At 53.0% G+C, this 13715-nt stretch overlaps 1 pseudogene; it reads right to left on the reverse strand.

Annotated features, from left to right (window-relative positions):
- Positions 1-1494: 1494 nt before the first annotated feature.
- On the reverse strand, positions 1495-2200 carry LOC113178658 (ankyrin repeat domain-containing protein 33B pseudogene; annotated as a pseudogene).
- Positions 2201-13715: the final 11515 nt, after the last annotated feature.

The following is a 13715-nucleotide window of genomic DNA, read 5'->3' on the forward strand; positions in this document are numbered from 1 at the left end:
CTCGTGTCCACTTCTCGGAGCTCCATGAGCAGGATGAGGTCTTGTGCTTTCCACCCAGGAGGCACTGGCCGTCGGTAACCCTATTTACAGGGGAAGAAATTGAGGCAGAGATGCTGGGAGGCTGGAGCCCCCCTCCCCACCCCTACACTCCCTGAGAAGGGGCTTTCAAAGGGGTCCCAGGACTCTATGTCTAGCCTAAGCCCCCTAGGACCTGTTTACATTCTTGTCACTTTTCTCAGCTGTTTTCAAACTTCTTTTTTTTGCCACTAAAGGAGACCTAGTAAAGCTGAGCCCTGTGGCAGCTAAGAGCGGAGGCTGAGCCCAGTGGGACCACAGAGAGGGGACCTACCCTACCTGTGACCTTCCTAAAGTTCCTTTAAAACTGGCATGGCACTGGCTTCAGGGAAGAGAGATGAGCATCTGAGCTGGGAACTCCCACTAGGTTAAACTGAAAGTAGAGCCAGAAAAACTGCCACCTGAGCCTCAGGAGGGACTCACAGCTACCTGGAGCAGAAGGGGCAAGCTTCAGCATCCCCCTCCAGTGCCAAACAATGACGCAACTACAGGCTACTGGGGTGGTGCTGGCCTTGGGAACCCACCTTGGGTCCCCTCCTTAGTTCTCCCTGCCTGACAACTGTGGTGTCAAATCAGCACAAACAAAAGTGACACTCGCTGCTTCCCATGTTTGTAAAGCCCACCCAGACTACAAAGGGGCCAACCACCTTGCACCCTGTGCCCCAACATAGGCCAAAGAAACGGTCACCTGGGTCCAAAAATCAAATCGAATATTTTCTGTCAGTTGCAGGCTCCCAGAGGCACCTGCACCCGTGCTTTGCTAGTCTGGGGATATGAAAATCAGGTGAGAACACACTGCTATTTGTCCACCCAGCAGAGGTTAATGGGGACATGACCAGCATGGTCACCCTGCAGTTTCTCTGTGGAAGTGTTGGGTGGCTTCTGTTCCACAGCCAGCCCTTCTCCTGTCGTCTCAAGCCAACTTTTTTCTAAACATTTGTGGATTTCAACACCTTGGCATAATTAACGGGTCCTCTGTGCCTCCTTCCCTCCAACCCCACCTGCCCGACCCAGGTGTGTGTGGCTGTTCCCCTAGGGCCCTGTCTGGCCGGAAGTGGGGGCTGCTGGGCCTTGGCTCCTGGCGGTGACCAGGCAACAGATCATACTGGCTGGGGGCTGCGCGGGCCACTAGGAACAGCGGTAGGGACGAATAGTATGTCTGTGTAAAGAAAGGAACTGTCACTTCCAAATCCTGCTGGCCCCGGGAGGAACGGACCTGAGAACAGAGTTTTGGGGCAAGACCAGCGAGAGGGCAGAGAGGGCAAACGGGGCGCTGGTCAGGAAGGGTTGTCCCCTGCAGGCGAGGGCTCAGGGTCGCCTACCAGGTTCCCGAGGAAAGGTAGTGATCTGATGGGGAAAAGGCTGAAGAGGCCCCACAAGAGTCAACTCAAGATTCCAGCGCCGGCCTCCAGGGCCAGTTCAGGGAGCACGGGGCGGTGTCGGGCGGTGGATGCCCTGGGAAGCGGGGTGACAGCGTCTCCCGTCGCCAGGCTCTTTCGGCAGAGCGAACCCGCCCAGCACCAGCCGCGAGCGCGGACAGAGAGCAAAAGGCGCTCTGGCCGGGGTAACCGCGGGGCCGGCCTGGGCCTGGATCTGGGGAGTGCCGGGGCGAAAGAGGGTACCGAGCGAAGAGAGCACAGCCCTGCGGGGACGCCCGCTTACCCGGCCGTTGCGGTCGGTCTCCTGCGCCTCCTCGACGCGCGGGCCCCGCCGCACCAGCGCCTGCAGCAGCCCCACGTCGTTGGCGCCGGCGGCGCGCAGGAAGGTGGCCGCCTCTGGGAAGCCCTCTGAGACGCTGTCCGAGCTCACCTCGCTACACTCGTCCTCGCCTTCAGGAGGGTAGAAGGAATCGTCCGAAGCGATGCTGCGGGTGTCGGCCAGACTCGAGAAGTCTTCGTATTCCTTGTAGTCCGCTGGGTCGTCCCGGGTCTCCGCGCCCCGGGGTGCCGTCGGCGGCTGCGGGGACAAGCATCGCGCCCCACCGCCCTCCGGCCCGGCCCTGCCAGCAGCACCGTGCTGGCGGCCGGGGCGCGGGCCGGGGGTCCCCGCGCTGGCAGGAAAACGAGGACGCGGGACGCGTACCGAGGTCACCGTTCCTCGCCCCGTGCGTCCCCAGAAAAGCCATGGCCCGAGCACTCCAGCCCGGCGGAAATGAGCGCCATGCGGCTGCGCTCAGGAGAAGTCACAGAAGACTGGAGAAAAGCCCCCGGGGGTGGGAGGAGCCGAGGGGGTTTCTGAGCGCGGCTCAGGCGGCTGCGGGCGGGGGGGGGGGGGGCGGGGCGCGTCCCTGTCAAGAGTTCAGAGCGAAGCCCAGGCCTCGCAGGACCCAGCGGCTTTGCCTGGAGACGAGAAAGGCAGGCGCGGGAGAATCAGAAGCAGTAACTACAGAAGCCGAAAGCTAGCGTCTGGGGCGATGAGCGGCCCCGCCCCGCCCTCTACCAGCCCGCTGGGGACAGGGGCGGAGGTGGGGTCAGGGGACGCTGAGGGCAGAGCCCGCTTCCAACTTGAAAAACCACCAGCCCCTGGGACTCTCCCCCACAGAGGGCTCCAGGCCCCGGGGCCGGAGTGGGGGCATTTTTCTCTCGCCGCTGCAGAAGCTCGGAGCCCGTTTCGTCACCTCTCGGGAGCCCAGACTCCGGGACCAAGTCTGCCCCGGCCGTGGCCGCTGAAGGCCGGGGAATCCCGGGCGCACCACTCGCGGAGTTCGGGTGCAAGAAAGAAGCCGTTCTCTGAGGTCCCAGGCCGGTGGGGAGAACAGTGCCCAGCCGGTGCTGCCCCTCTGAACTGGGGGCTTGTCGCTGCCGTGGGCGAGCCTCACCCCGGAGGGATGGAGGGCTTGACAGAGACCGCAAGTCACGCAGAACCGGGGCCAGCCATGGCTTGCAGGTGGGTTGGAAAAGAGCAATCCTGGGGAGTAGGGAAGCGTTAGGAACTTGGGGGGAGCATCTAGGTGAAAAGGATCTGCAACCGAACCGAGCCATGAGGGACCCCAAGCTCCCCGCCTCAGGGCAATGTCACGTGGTGGGTGGGATCTACAGAGTTGTGACAGATCTACCCTGGAAACCAACGATTGGGCCCTAAAGAGCTGAGAGAAGGGCCGCAGGCCGGGGCGGTCGACCAGGGGTCCCGAACTTACACCCCAGGCTGAGCCTGACCTCTCAGTGTCTGGGTGCGGGTTGAGGAGGAAGAGCATGGGAGGGTTGCCAGAGAGCCCCTCGCTTTGGTGAGGTAGATGCGTCGTGACTCGTCTCCTAGTGGAAGAGAGGGAGCGTGTAGGCGCCTGGTGAGGACCTCCCGAGCCCCGTGTCATTGCCCTGTCTGACAAGCAGTGCCATGGGTCACGGGGACCGACCTGGAGACCAAAACCTCCACTCAGCCCACCCACCTCCTTTCCTTCCTTCTTTTGCGCCTATCTTCGTGGGCCCACCAGGTGCCCACTCGTGGGAGACCTTCGTCCAAAGAGGAACGACACTGTGCGGATGCAACCACTGGAGGCGAGGTGTGGGGACCCCAGGTGCAGCCGGGCAAGCCGAGGGGCACCGGTGGGCAACTTGGTCCAAAATCCCCGGTTAGTGATATGGGCCCCAGAGAGACTCGAACTCTGAAGCCCTTGGACCCCTACTGCCACACTGCGCTGGGCCCGACACACTGTTGTGGTCACCCAGTGTCTTCCAGTGTCGCCAGATGAGCAGGAACGACCTCTGCCCCAGAACCTGGCCAGGAAGGGCGGTGGGACCCAAGCAGCGATTTCTGGTGAAGACAAGTCCGCACCTGAATGCACCCGGAGTTGGCAGAGAACCTGGCCTCACCGGCTTCGCTCTGTACTCGGGGATTTCTTTCTGAAGCCAAAAACACCACAGATAATGGTTTACTTTTTACCTTTTTCTGTAACTAGCTACAGATGCATAAATTCCCACTGGGAATTTCCCCTTTCAAGGTCGACAGTTCTTGTGTTAGCCTTTCCAAACGCCTGTTAAAAGCAGCCAGGGGACTTACAAATTGAACTGCCCCCTCCCGCCCAGAGGTCTGGTTTGGTTAAAATAAGAACGCTGAAGGACAGGGCACCCTGCCCACATATACTTTTGGGGCACTCTAAAGCAAGTTGGTCCTTATCACCCATGCCACTAAGCGAGGGAATTAAGGCTGTGTTCAGTGTTTACCACTTCCTTCTTTTCTTTCTTAGAAATATGAGTCCAAATAATACTGGAATGGTTTTCACTTAAAGATAAACAAGAGCAGGGGGTAGGGGTGCAGCTCAGTGGTAAAGCACTTACCTAGCCTGCCAGGGCTCTAGATTATGTCCCAGCACTACAGAAGGGTAAAAGGGAAAGAGTAACAAGTCCCTGGCAAAGAACTAGCCCAGATGGGTCCCCATCCCCACCCCATCTTTTAAAAATAAACTCCACTTTACCACAAAGACAAAATATTCTCAACCTTTCTGGAAGACAGCTGAAAAACAAGTATTTTTGTAAAGCCAACATGTATATACTATGTGTACAAAACCTACATAGGAAGAGAAAATAGCTTAGAACTTCCAACTCAGGCTAACTTTGCAATCCATAACATTTCAAGGAATTGTGTTAAATTCTCCCAGATTGTTTTAACTTATGATTTTCAAAGATATACATTACACAATTCCTTCAGATGAATAATTTCTTTTGGGCCATGAAAACAAAATCAGCACTAGTTTGGTTACCTTTCTGTGTCAGGCCTTTTAAAATTGCAAGCAGTATACATCTTTTTAAAGATGAAAACAGAAGGTACCTATAGTGCCGTCCCCACCTTATTTGGAATATGGATGTAAACCCACATGCCCCACATTCATAAAATTAGCAGTCACCACCTCCAGGGACTGAATGGAAGTTTGAATGACAATGGATTTAAGCCTTTACACCTTTTGGAACTGAGCACACTATAAGTGTTAAATTTCATTATTATTAAAAAGAAAGCATCCCTTCACCTGATGGTACAAGTTGCTCTGTGGGAGCTGCTTCTCCAAATTTGTTGGCTTATTCACCAGGAGAATCAGCCCACATGAAATGAATGAGAAATGCTTTTTATTTTGTGGTAGGGAAGGCTGCTTTGCTTGGGGTAAAGAGCACACTGTGGTATCAAACAAAGGAGCTTCTGATTATGGCTACACCAGCTATAAGCTGCAGTGATAGCTCCAATTCTGAATGTGTTAATTTTGGGTATTCATTATTTGTTTCACCAATCTCCTAGTCCCCCACACCCTCTACTGGGATGGAATCTAGGAAAGCTCTGCTACTGAGCTATATCCTTAGGCCTCTATTTTTTATCTTAAAGTCAGGCCGACCTCCAACTTGCCATCCCCCTGCCCCCAGCCTCCTGAGACCCTGGTGTCCCACCACACCGGGCCAACCTCCTACTCTTGATGTTTAGGGTATTTCTAGCATTTTCTCTGATGTACACAAAGGCACCTTTTCCCAGGTGTTTCCTTAGAAGAGCGGCCCACCTTGAGTGGCTTGAGTTTCTTGAACTACAATATTTTTTTCATTGCTGTTATTCAAATATATGTTTCTAGAATATCAAGAAGAAACTTAAGGTATACCTGAAAATTCTCCTCAGGGAAAGAGACTGGAGCATGGTACCTTGGTCTTAGACAGGAAGATCTCAATGCAAACATTGGACTTGTCTCCTATTGTTCTAGAATGATGTAACCAAATTCCAGTGGAGATTCTTGCTTGGAGGCGATCCTGACCATGAATTTAAAGGAGATCTCTTGAGGTATCTCCATCTCACACATTCCTTTGCTGCTGTTGTTTTTGTCATTGTTGATTGAGCTTTCCAAGAGTTGGTTTCCATGCTAGCAACTAAAAAAGCAAGTGAAATGGAAAAAAAAATTTTTTCTAAAAAAAAGTCAAATGAGACAAAAATATTAAATGTTGGAAAAACTTATTGTGCTGCCTTTTAAAAGATGGTGGTTCATAGCCAAAATATAGAGAGATCTATAGAAAGTAAAGAAGAAAGTATAGAAAGTAAAGGCTGGAGCCTTTGAGGTTCTCAACAGGTTCCTCCCACTCTGCCACTGCCTCCAGAGAAGCCTTAGTTAATGAGGGACAGGACATCTCTTACTCTTTTTTCAAAAGCAATTCAAGTAAAACCAAAATGATTTGTTTTAGAATTTTTGCAAATTTCCCTGAGTTGTCCACCCTAAGAGGAAGTCACCTTGAGTGTCCTCAAGTTAACCTGAGAATGGCCAGACCAGATACCACTGAGATCTGCTGGGAATACAAAGAAAGCTCCCTCTGTGAGTGTCTGGATCTCCTGATGAAGAGATCTGTTGCTGTTTGACCCTTAGATCCCTCCTGGTCGAATCAGACTCCCATAGCGGTGAAGGAACCTCATTTCCTTTGAGGGAAGTATTCTGCCTGTGACACTTAACTGCCATTCTGCAGTCTTCTCCCACTGGAATTAACAATAGTGGGTATGACAGGAAAGCTCCTTTTACTCTCAGGACAAGACTTGGGTCCTCCTTTGCATCAAGATTGATGGAATTTAAAGACCACTCCTGGGAGGCTTATATGAAGTGACAACCTCTCTAGTTGCTCTCCCAAGAACAGGAAAAACTCCACCCTTCTCCCAATCACTGGTCCTGATAACAGTGCTCATTATTCTGTTTTCCAATACATTTTTGTCAAACTGTCATCTCCCTTTGTAACCTGAGAGTCAGCAGTGACAAAGTCTTACTCATTTCTTGAACTCCCAGCCTCTAAGAGGGTGCCTCACCACCTGGGTTGATGCTCAACAAATCCCTTTGGACAAAAGGGCAGGTGATTCCTCAGGACCTGTGATCCCCCACACCCCCCAGGTTCCTGTCGCAGGTCTTTCTGCAGGTGTACAGCACAGCTGATCAGGAACCTGACCTTTCCTCAGCCATTCACACATCACACTGGATCTTCAGGGACTTTGTAAAAACCCACCTCCAGGTTGGAAGACGCTGGCCCTGGGCTGCACCCAGATCCGAGACCAGTTTCTGACTGGGAGTTTTCCCTACAAAGCCAGACTCGGATCTCGCTGTGTGTGACCACCCTTCTCAGACTGCTGGGGATTCAAAACAAGGAAACTTGGGGGGTCCGCACCTGCTGGTGCTGCCAGCCCTTCAAAAGCCACCTTCTGAACCAGTAGGGGTGTGGCACCTGTCTAGCTAACTGCATCTAAAAGGACCCTATTTCCAAATAAATTCACTTTCTGACATACTGAAAGTTTGGACCCTAGTGTGAATTTAGGAAGGGATACAATTCTACCCACCACATCTGCCCTTTAAGTGCTCCCATTCCCCTGGAAGAAACATGTAATAAAAAAGATGGAAACATAGTATGTTAAATAGTGTTATGTGCCAAGTGGAAGGCACAACAGGCAAAGAAAACAGGGGTTACATTTTAGCTGAGAGAAGATTAGAGATGGTCCTGCTGAGAAAGTGGATTTTGAATCGAGACCTGAAGGAAGTGGGCAGCAGGCCTGCTAGCTGCGGGGTTCCTGTCCTTCCTGCGGTCCTGTTGTGACAGGGGTCCACTTTATGCCTTGAATCTAGCCCTCGCCGCTCTGCCACTGCAACGTTTTTTTAAAAGAACATGTTTCTTTCTCTTCCTCTCCTTGATCCTCTCTAATCTCTCTGCTCCCTAATCTCAGGGGAACAGGATCACCTTTCTTCCCCATCCTAGGCAGAGTTACCGTCCTGGAGTACAACCACCACAGGAATGAGGTCATCCAGACTTGGGATGGCACCAGATCTCAGAAATGACTGTCTCCCCAATTAACCAGTGAATTCCAACTCCGACAGAGAACATGAGGAAGGTAGCCTTTGAATCACCTCTATAAAAAACCCTGTTCCCCCTGGTGGACGGAATCACAGCCCCTGGGACAGGACTCCCTGTGTCCCTCCTTTGCTAGCAAAACAATAAAACTTCCTTTCCCTTTTTCTCAAAACCATATCCTTGTTATTGGATTGGCCTTGGGGACAAGGATGCAGCATTTGGTAACACTCTCTTCCTCTCCACGCCCTGGAGGGGATGTGTCCCAGAGTCCCTCTCTTACAGGCTCCTTTCTCCCTGCCCGACCCTGACTCCAGCAGCCTTCCGGATGCCCTCTTCCAGGCCCCAAAGCAGGATTCTCAAATCTGCCCGACTTCCTTCCTGCCCACCGCTCCCCTAAAGCCCTCACCTCCTTCTCTGCAGAGAAGGGAGGGAGCAGTCACCTGTGTGACCACCTGGAGTCCCCTCTGGTCAGCAGCTTCCCTGAACTTTGACCCTTCTCAGCCTCCAAACCCTAAGCCCTTAGGACTGGGAATAGCCCCAGGGCCCCTCCTCCAGGCTCTCCTGCACTCAGACCTCCACTTCCCTGGCCCCACTCCTCCTTTATAGCCAACCTGCTGCAGATATCTTCCCAAGTCGCACTTTCCACTTTTATTTACTCATTTAAAACTCTTGACTAGCTGGGTGGTGGCACACATTTGTAATCCCAGGGGTTCAGGAGGCTGAGGCAGGAGGACTGCAGGTTCAAAGCCTGACTCAGATATATATATAAAGGGCTGGGGATACGGCTCAGAGGTTAAATGGCCCCTGGGTTCAATCCTCAATACTAAAATAAATAAAAATAAAACACACACACACACACACACACACACACAGACGTGTGTATGTATTTGAAAACTGGAGGTCTTCCTTGCTTCTCGGGGAACCTTCCCATGTTGTGACCTGTAAAGCAAGCAGGCAATGCCTTCCCTTCCCTTCCCTTCTGCTCCTGTGGCTCTTTGGATCGCTGCCCTGCTGTTTGCCCTGGGACTTCTCTTCTGTTACAGCTGTGGGTACTTCCAGTCCTGGGCCATAGGTGACACTGACATGGCCCATTCCTGCCTAAACAGTGAGGGGGCACAGCCGCAGCCACCGGGATTCATGCCAGTGGCCCATCCTGGGGGCACCCAGCTCAGCAGGGCTGGACCTGGAAGTAGGGATGCACATATCTCATGCTCCCCAAGGTCCTGGGGCCACAGGAAGGGGACTGACACTCACACAGGACTGCAGAGGGGCATGGCTAGGAGGGTGAGCTGGACGTGAATCGTCCGGAGCAGAGTGGTCCCTGTTGTGTCGTAAAGCAGCATGTGGCTCTGAGGGCCCCAGGAAGCATTTCTGGAGAAAATGAAGGGATGGCTGAGCCCCCACCCAACCTCCTAGAGCAGCTGCCCTCCTTCCGACCCGGAAGGGATTAGAGCAGCTGCAGCAGGTACTAGGCAAGAGTGTGACCCTGAGAGGGGACTGAGGTTCGCCCACAGCTGCTACTTTCCGTCAGCAGCTTTTCTGCACTTGAGTGTGACTGCATCTGGGTTGTGGCTGGGAGGATGTAGCTCTCTTGAGCAATTCACCAGAACATTCTGGTATTTTATTTTTAGGACCAGAAAGATCCCAGTACAGGGTGACATACACGCCCGGATTCTATTCTTCCCTCTCCTAATCTGGAGTTACTCAGTCAACTGGCTCATGAGCACAGCAGATGCACCCTCCACTTCTCAATATGCACGTTTTGTCACAGATTTCCTCATGGTGCCTCACCCAGTGACTCACACTCACATTCCCTGTGACAGCAGCTGGCTCCCAGGGACACCCCCCCACCCCACCCCCAGCCTGCATGGATGCCTCAGGGGCGCCTAGAGACCTGTTAGACCTCTTCCCCTTCCTCCCCTGCCTGGTATTTATTAATTCAGTGTTGATCTGCCATTTATGTATTTATTCTAGACACCCACACCAGGCATTGGCAGGGATGGAAAGGGACCCAGCACCGTCCTACTTCCAATTACTCTGGATGGCAAGATCCTGCGCCTGCGCCCTGCTCACAAGATGTGCAGCTAGTGTCGGGAGAGTCGCCAGCCGCAGGGGCTGGGCATCATTCAAATCGGAAGGGAACAAAGATGTTACCGAATATTTGAGATGTTACTGAGAAGAAGAGGACCTCAATAAAGTTCTCACATCATCGAGTGGAGCAGAAAGGGCTTAAGTGTTGAGGGAGCAAGCCAATTCCCGGTCCTCGCCACCCAGAGGCAGGGCAAGGCCAACGCTGACTCATGCTGGACAGTGGGATTTGTTGGCCAAGAACTGGAAGAAACACCCAAGTCTCTCCTTCCACTCCTCTCAGATGTCACTGAAGCCTAACTACACCCCAGGGCGCTGGGGCCAGGGTGCAGGAGAGGACACCTGTGGCATTACTGCTAATGGTGTCACACAGGGCCCGTCCCCTGTGTCCCACAGAGCTCAGAAGAGCTATAATACCAAACTGGCAGGAAGATGCCACACACCCACCCCTCAGAGGGCAGAGTATCACATTCCGTTTTGACCTAAGGCAATAACCATATTATTGTGTCATATCACATTGTCCCTAACTGCTCACCATCTCAATCTTCTCCACTCTCTGTGTCCCAAAATCTTGGGCCCAATCTGCTCTTCCCCAGATTTTTTTTAAATATTTATTTTTTAGTTTTAGGTGAACACAACATCTTTATTTCTATGTGGTGCTGAGGATCTAACCCAGTGCCTCGCGCATGCCAGGCGGGCACGCTACCACTTGAGCCACATCCCCAGTCCTCTTCCCCAGATTTTTATCAGAAAAAAAATGGTGCCACTTCTTACCTCCATCTTTGGCTCCCATAATCTGCCCTTGGAGGAAGATTTCTGAACTATGCTGATCTGTTTCCTAAAACTTCTTCCCTCAACCCTAACCATGTCTCAAGCTGACCTAACTTTCTTTCCCCTAGCCAGCACCCAGGGACTCCTACCTCCCATCCGCCTTTCCTTCACGCAGCCCTTTTGCCTGCTCTTCTTCCTGGGCCTTCTCACCTACAGGGTCTTCCCCAGTCCTGCCCGCTCCTCCCACACAATGCAGCACGCTCCAGGACGCTGTCATCCTGCAGAGCGTCCATCTCCTAGAGACCTGCCGTCACTGTCTCCAGCAGAAAATCTGACTGTGTTCAATATGAAATCACAACTGTCCCTCACCCAACATAAGCGCGCTTGCTCTCTCTCTTGCGCTCTCTCTCTCTCTCTCTCTCTAACAAATCACCACTGTTCCTCTGTAGGGACTCCTGGTATCACATGCTCGCCATTCATTCACCTCGTGGCCTTTCGGGAACGTCTGCCACTCAGCAGTAGCAGGCGCTCAGGCAGAAGTGTTGATGTCAGAGACTCTCAGCCTTGAGAGGGGGAGTCTCAGGCCCAGGGTTTTCCTGTGAATGTGGAAAAACGGCCTTTACTTTATTCCAGCCACAGGAGCCCTGGGGCACAGACTCTTCCACCCTCCTCTCTCCAGAGTCCCTGTGGATCTGCACCACAGGGGACCTCCCAGGTCCTGCAATCTCCAACTCCTTTATCTCCCAGCTCACACCTTCTTTCTCTCTTTTCTTCTCCTGCCTCAGGTTAATTCTTCCGGGTCTTACATAAAGTCCTCTTGCCAACTCCTCTCCATGCCCGGCTCTTGACTCCCCCCTTCCTGCAGTAGGCTGGCCCTCCTCTGGGGAACTGCTGTCCACCCTCCCTGCAGACACAATGCCCAGGCGGTTAAGTACCACCCAGCAAAACAACCTGGGCCCGTTAAACAGGGACGCACTGAGAGAGGGTGTGCCCTGCACGAGGGAGGCTCTCTGGGCCCTTGGCAGCCCTGCCCTCTCCCTGCCCCGCCCCTTCCCCCCCCCCCCCCCCCCGCAGGCACTCACAGGCTCTCTCCTCTCTGTGCCTGTGCTCCCCAGCAATCTCACCTTCAGCAGGAGTCCCAGACCCCTGGAGGTTCCTAGGTGTCCTGAGATCCTGTTCAGCCAGACCAAACTGGTTCCTCCTTCCACCTTCCACATCACACACAGTGACATCACATCTGCCAGGGACCCCCATAGAGATAGCCAGCTTGCTGTTTCTCTCAGTCACCCTCAGACGGCCTTCGCTCCTGCTTCGCACCCCCCACTGCCCCATCAGGTGTCCCCCACTACCACCTGGCCTCCACGCCCCAGCTCTAACCCCCCAGAGCACCTGGTGGAATCTGGCACTGTTCTTGGGTTGAGCATGATCTTACCTAGGTTCACACCCCACGTGGCACCAACCCAAGGCTGCAGTCCTTCGCTGCTGTGTACACCCAGTGGCAATAAGCATGTGTGTTCCATAAGACAGGGACTGGAATAGCAAAGTAGTCACAGGAGCTCCACTCATCACAGTGGGGCACAAGTATCTTCTAACAACAGCAGACTGGATAAGACAGTCACAGTCTACTTTTACAGTGGAGTAGTGTACAGAAAGAAAATGGAAGGACTATGCCACAGACCACAGCAAGGGAAAGGTCATTCACAGAAGGCTGATTCAAACGAGCCAAACACACAAAAGCACACACTACATACAATGCCGTTCATAGGAGTTTACAAATCAGGCACAACTAATCTCAGTGTTGAAAAACAAAGAGTGTTGACCTTTCATCAGGAGGGGACAGGGAGGTTTGGGGAGCACTGAGGATATCCCATGTGCTACTCTGAAAGACAGGTACGCAGATGGGCTCACTTAAAGGTAACTAACTTACGCCTTCATGATTTTTCTGAGGGTTTGTGACATTCAGTATATTTTTCAAAAACTCCATCCTTTTTAGCCTGAGTTATTTTTCCTCTCCAGGGACTGTGACACCACATCCTACGGTTTTAATAGAAAATGAGGAAGGTAACATGCAGAATAAGGTGAAGTGAAATCTGCAACGGAGACAGCCTGGGTTAGCATTAGCTGCTATTATTAACCCGCAGCCCTTGGGGAGGGAAGGGCCACCCAGCTCCTCCCCTGTCTTCACCCAGTAGCTGGAGGCCCTGCCCCAGGGCTTCAGGGGAACCCTGCAGTGCTGTAGCCCAGTCCCCGAGCCTTTAGCCTCAACTGAGAAAGGACTCCCTCCCTCCACCCACCTCAGCACAGGAGACCCCTGGTTCTGGTGCCGGTGCCACTAGCTCCTCCTCCTGTGGCAGGTCAGTGTTTACCCCAGACTCCCCAAGGCTGGGGAAGCCCACCCTGCCCGATCCCCAGAGGCTGCTGCACGGTATCCCACAGAAAGACCCGGATGATGAAGACCGTGCCTGGCAGCTCCCCACCCACAGGAGCCCTCAGAAATAAACCCCATTCTTCAGGTCCTCCTTTTTATTTTATTTTATACTTATTTGTTTTTGGTGCTGGGGATTGAACCCAGGGCCTTGCACAAGGGAAGAATGTTCTACCACTGAACTCCATCCACAGTCCTTTTTATTTTTTGAGACAGGTTCTGACATACTCAAGGCCTCGATAAACTGCTGAGATTGGCCTCCAGCTTGCAATCCTCCCGCCTCAGCCTCCAGAGTCACTCCTCTTGACAAGTAGAACAGTATTTCTGCTGTTGTAGAGACAGGAATAAGAATAGTGGCTTCCTCGTAGTTCTCTGGTGAGGATTGAGTGAGCTAATTTATGTCAAATGCTTAAACAGTGCCTGGCACACGGTGGCATTGCCTAAGTGCCAGAATGGGCCTAGCTCTGTTCTGCAGAACACCAGCCCTTGTCTCTCCAGCGGGTCCTGGGGGACGGCTGCTGTCCTCCTGAGCTCAGCATAGCCTCCAGGGACACTGCAGGCCAGAAGGAAATGGGAGA

This window comes from Urocitellus parryii, unplaced genomic scaffold (assembly GCF_045843805.1).
Source record: "Urocitellus parryii isolate mUroPar1 unplaced genomic scaffold, mUroPar1.hap1 Scaffold_37, whole genome shotgun sequence".
In the NCBI taxonomy this organism is placed as follows: domain Eukaryota; kingdom Metazoa; phylum Chordata; class Mammalia; order Rodentia; family Sciuridae; genus Urocitellus; species Urocitellus parryii.